This window comes from Pteropus vampyrus, unplaced genomic scaffold (genome assembly GCF_000151845.1).
Source record: "Pteropus vampyrus isolate Shadow unplaced genomic scaffold, Pvam_2.0 Scaffold50, whole genome shotgun sequence".
In the NCBI taxonomy this organism is placed as follows: domain Eukaryota; kingdom Metazoa; phylum Chordata; class Mammalia; order Chiroptera; family Pteropodidae; genus Pteropus; species Pteropus vampyrus.
Genome location: NW_011888831.1, coordinates 4,793,692 through 4,803,713, shown reverse-complemented (window position 1 = coordinate 4,803,713; position 10,022 = coordinate 4,793,692). Strand labels below are relative to the sequence as shown.

Genomic DNA, 10,022 nt, shown 5'->3' with positions numbered 1-10,022 from the left:
GCGTAAGCAAGAACAGAAAGAAGGCCAGGGAGGCATGTGAGGGAGAGGACCCCACAAATGACCCTTCACAGCTTTGTGGCCTGGCCCTTGCTGGGTCTGTAGAGTGGGGGCTGTCCCACCCTGCTCCTTGGATTAACTTGAGTCCCCCAAAATAGGAGGAGGCAATTTTTTAAATTATTTTTTAATTTGTGGTAAAACATACATAACATAAAATTTACCATTTTAACTATTTTTAAGTGTACAGTTCAGGGGCATTAAGTTCATTCATATTGTTGTGCTACCATCACCGCCATCATCTCTAGAACTTTCTCATCTTGCAAAACTGAATCCCTGTACCCTTTAAACATTGACTCTCCATTCCCACCCACTCCAACCCCTGGCATCCACCATTCTATGTTTTGTTTTAATGAACTTGACTACTCTAGGTACTCATATAAGTGGAATCATACAGTATTTGTCCTTTTGTAACTGACTTATCTCACTTAGCATAATGTCTAAAAGGCTCATCCGTGTTGTGTAGCACGTGTCAGAATTTCCTTCCTTTTTAAGGCTAATATTCCTTTGTATGTAAGTAACACATTTTGTTGATCTCTTCATCTTCTGGCATCAGACACTTGGGTTACTTCCACGGTTTAGCTATAGTTTTTCTATAAATATGGGTGTGCAAATATCTCTTCGAATGCTTGCTTTCAATTCTTTGGGGCATATGTCCAGAAGTGGAGTTTCTAGATCATGTGGCAGTTCTGTTTTTAATTTTTGGAGGAGCTGTCATCCTGCTTTCCAAAAATGGGCAGCTGCACCGTTTTATATTCCCACCAACAGTGCACGAGGGTTAGGAAGGGGCAGTTTTTCTCAGAGTCTCCCTCCTGAATGAGGTCCGGCGAAACTCATCCGTGTGCCCGGCTCCCTTTCCAAACGCAGCCCTCAGCACCTCTGTCCCTCCAGTGTGGCCGCAAAGCAGCAGCCATTTCATCTGAGCTGTCTCCAGATTGGCCTCACAGTGTCCTTTCTCCTCAACAACCTAATTCAGATGTAGGAAACGTGTGTTTGTGCCTCGTTACAAAGATGGATTTTTTTCATTCAGCTACTGATGTTTCCTAAATTCCCGGAAAAAGTCACTTACTTCGCCCGCCCTGAGGGCCCGCTCTGCCTGCTCGTTCATCGCCCAGGCAGCTTGACAGGACTCGACTTGGCTGCTGTTGCCGAACGGAGACACCATGCAGTATCTTGGAACATCTGCCTGCCCAGGAGTCTGACGATCTGAACAACTCCATTAAGACACACTTCTTTCTGGCTGTTCTAGTGCCTGCGATGCGGATTTTCTTCCCCCAGAGTACCTTCTTTCTTGCCGCTTTGTACAGTTCAGGGACCATTCTGTTCACCCTGTTGAGCACTGACCTTCATTTCAAGGTCAAAGGCAGCTCCTGAGCTGCCAAGAGCCAGAATGGGATCAGGGAACCTTGTGACCACTGGAGGCAAGGCCCAGAGCTTCCTGGAGAGAGACCAGCCTTATGTCACTGGATCGGTTCCTGCAGCCTTTTAGAGACCCTGCCCACTTAGCTCACCTTCATGCAAACTCTGCCTCCAGGAGATCACCACTGGTGACAGACACTACAGCACAACGTGAGAAGTACCATAGGAACAAGAGGCATGGAGTGAAGGGCAGCAGGGCTGGCACCCAGAGAGGTGCGGGAGGCTGCAAAGTGGAGCTCATGTTTGAGCGGAGCCTGAAAGGATACAGACCAGGTGCTGGCGGAAGGCAAGAGGAGGCGCAGCTCTGTAGAGGCAGATGAAGAAGAAGTACAGGGACCGATGGGCATTTGGCACAGCTAATGGTTCGAGGATATGGGAGAGTGAGCAGGTGTGGAGGGAGGCAGGCTGAGGGGGAGGGGAGAGAATGAAATGAGGATCTCCGATGGCTTTGCCTGGTGTGCCACACTTGTGCTTAGAGCCTGCTGTGCAGGGCTGGGTTGGGCAGGAGCAGGCGTGGGAGGGGCTGGTGGGCACATCGGTGCAGGTAGGGCTGAGGTTCCTGGGGGAAGCCTTGAAGCCTTGTGTGGTCCGTGTAGTCTAGGCTGGGTCCCAGGCTGATAGTCCAAAGAGGGGCCCTGGTGTGAGATCAGCAGCCCGGAGGTGGACATCATGGAGGTGACCGAAGCGATGGGAGAGAGCAGGGGTCCAGACTCTCACCAGGTGGGGCATGGTGGGAAGGTGAGGTTGGGGGCAACCATCTTCTCCCCTTGAACCTGACTAAATGACCTGTCTGGAGACATTTCTGTGACATTTTGTTCCCTCAGGGATGTCATGCTATTGAAGTATCAGAGCCTCTCTGTACAATAAGTGAGCCAGGACCAGGCACTGGACACCTGTTGTGTACAGTCAGGTCACCCATGTATAAGGGAGTCACAATGAGAAGGAGCTTTCCTTGTAAATGCTGGGGAAGCTGCTCTCTGGGGCATTGGGGACAGAGAGGTTGGTGAGAGCTGGGCCTCCACAGAGAGGAGGTTCTCAAACCCCCCACCCCACCCCAACTTGGGCCTTCAGCTGTGAGGCAGGCACCAGCCTGTACTCCAGATCGGCCCTGCCGGGGCCATCTTCAGCATGACCACCGAGAGCTCAGGGCTTCTGTGCTCCATCTTGACTCAACCCCAACATGGGCTTTACCCCAAGTCCCAGCTCTGGCGGTGCCTGGACCCCCAGTTTTCCTTCTGTTTCCAGAAGTGACATCTCCTGTCCCCTCCAGGGGTGATGTGACTATTGAAATGAGAGAAGTATACGATAAGCTCTTAGAAACTGTGCCTAGCACATAGTAACAATAATTATAAAACCCAACAATACAGAGTGTATAAAATATTATCACACCCTCACCCTGCCCCTGACCTTAGCAGCCTGGGTATTTGTCCATCTCTATACACATGAGATGTTCACAAGTGTATATACATACATATTTTTTGAATGGGACCATGATATACTCCTTGCTCTATAATTTCCTTTTGTCATTTAATAACATATTAAAGACATCCTTTCAAGTCTGTGCATGGAAATCTAATGCCATCTTTAGTCGCTATATGATATAAGGAGAAGCCCCGCTTTTTTCCAGGCTGCTCACACGCCCTGCAGGGAGCAGGACTGGGGTGTGAGTGCTGGGCCAGGCCCACCCTCTCTCACTCCAGACACCCCCCATCCTGCTCCCTGCTAGATCTGGCCTCTTCTCTCTATCCGAATCTCTCCCAGGTCCACAGGGCTCTGCAGTTTGGCTTCTGCTGCCTTCCTCTGCTCAGCACTCTCCCTGCCCCTCATAGCCACCCATGTCTGAGATCTAGTTGAGGATGGGGGTCAAGTTCATTTCTCAGAAGGCTTTTTGGCCCCTGTATAAATCAGAGGAGGGACATAGCTGGTGGAGTGCAGGGGGCAGTGTTGCCTTGGTCCCTCGGTGAAATGCACCCACATCTCAGCTGTGCCTGCCATGCCTGCAACTGTAGTAAGTGCACTGGGCGTCAGGAGACATGGCCTCAGTGGCAGCTGAACTGCCCATGCTGCCTTGGATAAAAACCCCTGCCCCCACCTGGGGCTCTAAGTCCTCTCCTGTAAAAGGGAATTGTTGAAGGAGAGGGTGTCTCACGCCCTTCCAGCAATTTCCTCGTGTGAAGCTCAGGCTCCGTCCAGCCCTGGCAGCACTTCCACCTCAGACCAGCTCCTCAGGGGCCTGCAGGGGCCCCCACAGACACAGAATGGCAGCAGCCACAGCTGTGAGCTCAAACTCATTTCTCTGTGCCTCCAGACACAGCATAGTTTATTGTTTTGAAGCTGTGGCTGGTTCGCTTCCCAAATCTCTTTGGCTCAGGCTGTGCTTGAGTGTGTCCTCTTATCAGGGGGAAGCCATTGTGGGGGTTGGCATGTGCTTCTAAGACCCGCCACCCCGCCTCTGATGTTTCTGTGATGCTATGTTCTCCCAGAGGTACGTAGGTGAAAGGCAGCAATTACACCCATTTTCCAGATGGAGAAACTGAAGCTCAGGGAGGTGACTTGCCCCTGGTGGCTTGGCTGGGACCTCGAAATTACTTACAGCTCAGTTTAGAACTTTTCCCACATACCCTTTGGGGAGTAAAGAGAGCTAAAGACATGTTGGAGAGCCCAAAGGAAGGTGATATCTGGCGCCAGCTTGCCAGTTGAGTGCCAAGGCCATTGTCTAAGTTCCCTCCAACACTGGGGAAGGGATTAAAGCCCTCCAGCCAACCATCCACAGTAGGGTGTGGCACCTGGGCCCCCCTGAGGCAGGCCCTCCGCAGAGCGGGCCTGGGGCCTTGCCCTGGTTTGTCACACCTCTGGGGGTCTGCAGGGGGTTTATGGTTGTTGAGTCATATACCTGGGTCACCGTGAGGCCAGCCTCTGGTGAGTGGACAAAACTGTATGCTTGGTTTAGGGTTGAGGACACCAGTTGGGCTTCTTCTCTGAGACATCTGTGTGGCATCCCCTCAGGCCTTTTGCCACTGGAGCTCCGTGGCTCTTTTCTCTGGGTCGGGTCAGGGTAGATTTGAGAGAACGCAGGCAGCAGGAAGCAGCGCTGGCAAATCTGTTTAGCAGCTGTTACCAAGAACGGTAATTTTGTGCAGCCTCTTGTCCTCTGTTGTGGTAAATAACAGATAATGACATTTCCAGTCCGTAGTGTGGCCGGGCGCAGCACGCATGGGCCTCACTTCACTGGCTGTGCCCTGCAAGCTGCCACACTTCGGAAGGCCTGCAATTCTTCATTGCTGATCTCAAATCGCCCATTTTTCCTGCTGCAACCTTTCCCGCATGGCTGTTTGCTGTTCACTGACCTTAACAGAAGCCGGTCCTTCTGTTCCCCCTCAGGAGGGCATCAGGGCACCTGTCCTGCTGATGTAGGGGGCGGGGAGAAGAGGGAACCAGCTTCTCTCCCAAACCCCCCTTCCGTCCAGGCCTCCAAACCAAGAAAGAATCAGTCCTTTCCAGACATCCCTCTGCCCAGGAATCATATCTGCCATTCTGAGTTTCCAGGCACAGACAGGGGTGTAGTTTGAGCCCTCTAGGGAGTGAGGCCTAAGTACTGGGGTGCCACTTCAGGGCCTCCCCCCAACAGGCTCCCAGCTACCTGTGGTGGAGTCTCATTCGCTTTCCAGCTCATTCTCTGTTCCTCTGCTGGTCACTTGCTGAAGTACAACTCCGATCAGTGTGCCCCGCCCTCCCCCTGAAGTCTTCAGTGACTCCCTACTGCCTGCATAATGAAGTCTAACCACCTCCACATGGTGTCCAGGGCCCTCAGTCCATTCCCTAGGCACAGGCTGCTGACTTTAGCAGCATAAATGAAACACCAGGCTGGGAGTTCTGAGGCCTGAGGGTCAGGCCTGACTGCACCTGGCCCAGACCTGTCACTGTTCTCCTTGGAGTTCTGTTCCTGCACATCACCAGGGTCCCTAATTGATCATTAGTGCTGCTGCTACTGGAATGTTAAGAAGCCCAAGGGTGTTTGTCTAGTCAGCTATATATTTCAAATAAAAAAATCAGTTTCAGCAACAGGTATTTACTGGCTTTGAGGATATTTACTGTGTCCTTGGTATTGGAGGGGGCGTAGAGAAGGGAGAGGATATTTTCATGTAAACTGAACTTTTCAGAGTTACGATGAACCTGGAGAGTCCAAAAAAACAGTGCTGACCTCTGGAATAGATGAGGCTGCTGAAGGACTGAAATGTCCCTTTGCTGTGTTGATCTGAGGGCTGAGCTGAGGTATGTGTGGGGAGTCTCCTGCCTTGGGCCAGGAGGTTTATGCTAACGTGGCTTTTTTTTTTTTTTTTAACACCTACAGCACCTGGTATTCCTAGGTGGTCTCCCATCCAAGTACTAACCAGGCCCCATCCTGCTTAGCTTCTGAGATCAGACAAGATCGGGCCTGTTCAGGGTGGCATGGCCGTAGACTAACATGGCTTCTGGTGAACCCTGGACTATCCTTCTCCAGTCTCCCCAAGACTTTGCTATTCCTCATTCCATTCTCTTTGACCCAGCAGCTCAAGTTTATTGGACAGCTGGCTGGCTGGCTATGTCCAGCTTTAGTCCGTGGTTGTATTCTGGGTCCCCTCCCGCCTCCCCCAGGTCCTGGCCCCTTTGGTGGCCCCTTTCCCTTATACTCTACCCCTCCACCAGCTCCATCCCTAAGAACCCAAATACTCGAGTCTCCTTCAGCCTGAACACACATTTATGGAGCACCTATAGTATGCCAAGCGCCACACCAGGTCCAGAGCTACCTCAGAGTCAGGCGACGCTTCGGGCCTCTGGAAGGGCTGGTTCCGGTGGCAATGAAACAACAGACAGCAGCACACGAGTCAGTGTCTAAAGCTCATTGATCTACAGGGCATCCCCTTGAGTTCCCAAGCTGCAGCCAGTGCCATATGCTGGCCCTTTCTCTTCTACGTCCGCCGCCTGGCCTTCTTCCCAAGCTTCGGTCCCAGTGACAGCTGCTGCTGGCTCTTCCAAGGGCATCCACTCACACCACCAACAGCAGTGTGGCCAAAGCATTTCACTTGCTCCTTGTCCCCACTCTGTCCATCCCGTTGAGCAGCTGGCAGCCTCAGAATAACCCAGAATCTTTCCTTTTCATCACCTCCCCTACCCAGCTAGGAGCTGGAATTCTCTAGGCATCTGGGAATGTTGTGGGAAAAGAGCCTCTGCTGAGAATCTGTAGTTCAACTTGACCAGGAGAGAGTGCTGAATCCAGATTCTCAGCAAAGATACTTTATCTCTCCCCACCACAGGCCCCCAGATGTTTTCAGAACATTGTGCTTGTCGCTCAGCCCCTCCCTCCATTCTGAACCAACCATAGGCCAGGCACCTGCTAAACTTGGCGATTTAAATACAAATAACAATGTCCTTTTTCTAGAACATCTCAGTCACTGGAGAGACCACTTCAATATGATGCAATCAGTACTCCCCTCAAGATGTCTCATTGTGGGAGCCCACCAGAGGGAGTAACTAGTGCTTAGGGTGAGGATGGGGTCACAGAAGAGGTGAGTTGTACCTGAGGATACATGAAGGTTCACTAGCCATGAGGTGCGGAAATACGTAGTATTGGGAGCAGATAGTGAAGCGTGGGGGTGCAGGCATGGTGGGCTCGGTGAGGCTGGAGAGGTAGGTGGGGGCCGAGGAAGACGGTTCTCACATAGTGTACATCCGTTTTCTCGTTTCTCTGCTCCTCAGCCTGTGAGCCTTACCATGCTCTCTGCCTAGTTCAAGGCCTGGTAACAGCAGGGCCTTAGGAAGTGTTTGCTGAATGCTCTTGACATCAGTGGCCCCAACCTGCAGCTAAAGTTGCTATCCATCAAATTCTAGGGGAAGGGATGGTGGAAGGTTAGCTGAAGGCCCCTGCCTCACCTTCCCATGGAGATTTTAAGCTTCCAAAAGCAGGGCAGTGACTTCAGTGTCTTTGAGGTCAGGGCCCCCCATAGATTGGTCACGCACCTTGAAACTGTAGAATTTCAGAGAATTTCAGGATCTTCTGAGCAGACCTAGCCAGGGGTTCCTTGCGTGGCCAGTGCTGACCACAGCGAATGTCCTTCCACCAAGGTGTAGCTTTGTGACAGCCCCCGAGGAACCAGGCTCACTTATAGCCATTAGTTCAGGGGCTGCTGAGATGGGCAGGGTATTTTCAGGACACTAGATGTGAAGACAGAAAAACAAAATGATCCAGCCTCTTCCTTGGCTGTGGCTGTGAGAAGCAGGCTCCTTTAACAGAGCTTGGGCCAGGTGACTGCCAGGTGGCAGGCATGCCTCTGGGTGAGAAATTGTCTGTGGGAGGCTTGGCCCCAGGGCTTCTGGAAAACAGAGGTTGGTTATGTAACCAGGGCTGGGCTGGGGGAGATGAGCTGGCTTTGTCTGGCTTTCAATTTCCTGTTCGTATTCCTGGCATGGCCAATGTCTGCCTCAGAAAGTGGGCTGCCATTTTTCTTCAGACCACCATTGTCCATAGAATAACTCTGTCCACTTGCTCTCTCCCAGTGACATCCATTTCCTTGGCTCCATAAGCATCCTGCTCAGCAAGTGTGGGGATCATAGAGAGCATAGGCGAGAGGCAAGATTGGGAGGGGGACCCCAGCCCACTCTCCACTGACTACCCTTGTATGACCCCAGACAAATTATTGAGGCTGTCTGCCCTAGTCCCATCATTATTAAGTGAATAATCCGTGTAAAGCACTCATGCTATACCCAGCACACATCAAAGTGTTACATTAGCTCTTGCTTTTATTATTATGGACCTGGGTCCCCATCCTGGCTCTGCCACCTCCTCGTTACATGAACTTAGTTAGCCAAGCCACCCAATATCTCTGAGCCTCCGATTCTTCATCCACGACATTCAGATCATAAAACCTTTCTCAAGGGGCCATTGTGAACATAAATGAGATCAAATGTGATAATGATAATGTGCATTGAGCACTGAGCTTTGTACTAGACATGGAATAAGTGCTCAATAAATGGTAGCTATTATCGTTATTATGAATTGGAACTCTAACCATGCAAGAAGGAGCAAGATGGATGTAAGCCTGCTTTTTCTACCACCTGGGACTTTCCTTGCCCTGACTCCTTACCAGCCAGAGTGGAGCTGGAGAGCTGCGGGCCACTCTGTGATGTGGCCACCCATCTTGGGAGACCACTGGCCTGAGTGTCATCCCCCGTGGCATTGCCCACGAGGGGCAGAGAGACAAGAGAATGGATGCACACATATAATCATCCATGAGATTCGGATAGAGCCATGTAGACCTGCGGATGGGAATCTGGGGGACGTGATGAGCTCAGGCCCCGTCAGTTCCAGGAGCCCAGGCTGGAGAGTGGATGCAGAATAGGAGTTTTTCCTTTTAGGGCCGGAAGGAGCTAAGGAAGGCTTCAGGAGTCTGGTCCCAGGACTTGTTGGAGCTAAGCAAGGTGGAGTGGGCTGTGTTCAGAGCTTATGCAAATCTTGACGAGGGTCAGGGAGCCCTTGCGTGTGGTGGAACTCCAACTACCATATATTCTTCCTCTCTCAGCAGGCTGGCTCAGGGACAGAGGTGGGCCCTGAGGTACACACCAGGCCCGGGAGATTTTAGGAGGGTTGTGTCCAGGAATCCCTGACAAAAATGTTCTCGGAGGAGTGACAAGTTAAGGCATATTGATTTCTAGCCCTCCCATAACCTGGGGAGAGTCAGTGATGTTGCGCATGCCCACACAGGTCTCATGAGACCCCGAAGGTCCCCTTAGGTGTTTGAGAGGATGAGTGTGGAGACCCCACACAGCCTCCTGACTAGCAGCTGGTGGGGCTCCTGCTCCTTCTCCTTCTCTCTCAGGACTTCAGAGCACCCTCGTTTAACCTTTCAAAACCAAGGCTCCCTTTTGATGAACAAGGAAACCTTCCACATTCTTTTTTAACACATTTGAAATTTCAAAATAATATTTCTATGTTTGAAAAAAGTAAATGTAACATCGGATAAGTTTTTTCCTGCTACACGTGCCTGGTCCTCAGGGCCCGGAGGTTCTGACATTCTTTCAGAGGAGAGTGACCCCAGATGGAGTAGCAGACTGCTGGCCATGGTGGGACATTCATGAAAACGTGCATGTGAGGGGCTCACCCCAGCCTCCGGGGTGGACATCTGGCCCTTGCCTGAGAGAGGGCTGGATCTGGGAACTGCTTCCTCCAGCCCTTTGGCCCTTCCGTGTTTATATGCATAATTCCTTGCGTACACACAGTTCTGCGTCAGTGCCCTTCAGTCCTGGTCACACTTAATGCCCTGTGCACGTAGGCCGGCGCTGGTTTGTCTCTTCTCCCAAAGAGATTGTGTGTCATGGGCACTTCTTGACACCTGACGCTGAGCACACACCTGGCACCCAACGTGTCCCCCACAGATGCCTACTGAAGGAATGAATGGATTCCCTGAGACCAAGTGCCATGGCTCATGCGGCCCCCTTTGATCGTAGTTATTAGATTGGCTGGTTTTTTAAAAACTTTCTCTCAGCTTCAGATTGAATAACCCCTCTCTACTCTT

The 10,022-nt window shown here is 51.5% G+C and overlaps 1 protein-coding gene and 1 pseudogene across 9 annotated transcripts in view; one reads left to right on the top strand and one right to left on the bottom strand.

Annotated features, from left to right (window-relative positions):
- Positions 1-10,022, top strand: part of RPH3AL (rabphilin 3A like (without C2 domains)) — a 159,805-nt gene that overhangs the window by 85,551 nt on the left and 64,232 nt on the right. The gene's annotated exons all lie outside the window — the stretch shown is intronic.
- Positions 5,816-5,934, bottom strand: LOC111739564 (annotated as a pseudogene).